The sequence below is a fragment of the Salvelinus sp. IW2-2015 genome, unplaced genomic scaffold (assembly GCF_002910315.2).
Source record: "Salvelinus sp. IW2-2015 unplaced genomic scaffold, ASM291031v2 Un_scaffold8837, whole genome shotgun sequence".
Taxonomy (NCBI): domain Eukaryota; kingdom Metazoa; phylum Chordata; class Actinopteri; order Salmoniformes; family Salmonidae; genus Salvelinus; species Salvelinus sp. IW2-2015.
Window position 1 is genome coordinate 28,027 of NW_019950096.1, and position 1,497 is coordinate 29,523.

The window sequence follows — 1,497 nt, forward strand, 5'->3', positions numbered from 1 at the left end:
GTAAAGAGGACCTACTGTTATCAGACTGATGGAGCTTCCATGGCAATGCTCCTGCCAGTAACGTTGCCATACAGTACGGCTCGGTTTATCTTACAAAAAAAAATCTCCCATAATTTCGGTTTGTGTCAATTGGTAGTTCAAGCTCTTGTCTCATCGCTGCCAACTCCCGTACTGCACTCGGGAGAGGTGAAGGTCGAGAGCGCCGTTTATCCTCCGAAACACAACCCATTCCACGCCCATCTGCTTCTGACACAATGCTCCACCTTAACCGGAAGCCAGCCGCACCAAATGTGTCGAGGAAACACCGTACACCTGGGCCGACAGTGTCAGCGTGCACTGCGCCCGGCCCGCCACAGGAGTCACTAGCGCGCGATGGGACAAGGAAAGGGGGGGTGGTAGAAGTTAGTAGGGATTTATTTGGTTTTCATTTTATTTTCATGATTATACAGAATTGGGCATAWCATGATTGATAGTACTTTCTAGCACAGTAGGTGACGGCATGCACAAACTTCTTATGGCTGCAAGGCAAAGTGTTGAGTAGCCAGTGAAATCGTGCCCATTTCAAACGGCCTCCTACTCAAATCTTGCTCGTACAATATGGATATTATTATTATTTTTGGATAGAAAACACTTTCTAGTTTCTAAAACAGTTGGAATTATTTCTCTGAGTGAAACAGAAGTCCTTTTGCAGCACTTTTCCTGACCAGGAAGTGAAATGTCAGAAATCDATGCTCTTTTCAACTTGATGCCTATACATGGTCTTGACACTTAGGAGTCTACTTACACTCTATACGCCTTCCTATTGGTGTAAAGAGGATGTGAGAGAAGAMAKTTTTGTGCTCCTCTTGGTCTGTGGTGGAAAAAAAACTATTTCTTTGACGTGACTGTCCACTTCCGGTACTCTGAAGGAAGTGGGATTGACTTCTGTTTTGCTGCCGTAACGAACGGCTAACATCTCCGGCTCGAATTTTTTTTGATACATGTGACCATATCATCGTAATGTATGTTTTTTCAATATAGTTTAATCAGATTATTGAAACTTTTTTCGGGAGTTTTGTCGTGTTCCGTCCTCTGACTGTGTTTACGTTGGAGAAATTTGTGCCACTCGGCTAGTGCCAATGCTAATTGAAGAGGGAAATTTGCCATTCTGAATCCAAACAACGACTCATCTGGACAGAGGACACCTTCTTCAACATTCTGATGAAAGATCAGCAAAAGTAAGACCCATTTTATGATGTTATTTCATATATCTGTCGTGCATGTGAACTGGCCGTGGGCGCCCCATTATTTCTGTCTATTGTAGCTACGCTAATATAGCGATACATTTTGTTTTCGCTGTAAAACATTTAATAAATCGGAAATATTGTTTGGAATCACAAGATGCCTGTCTTTCAATTGCTGCAGACTATGTATTTTTCAKAAATGTTTTATGATGAGTAATTAGCTATTTGACGTTGGTGTCTGTAAATATTATGGCTGCTTTCGGTGCAATTTCGG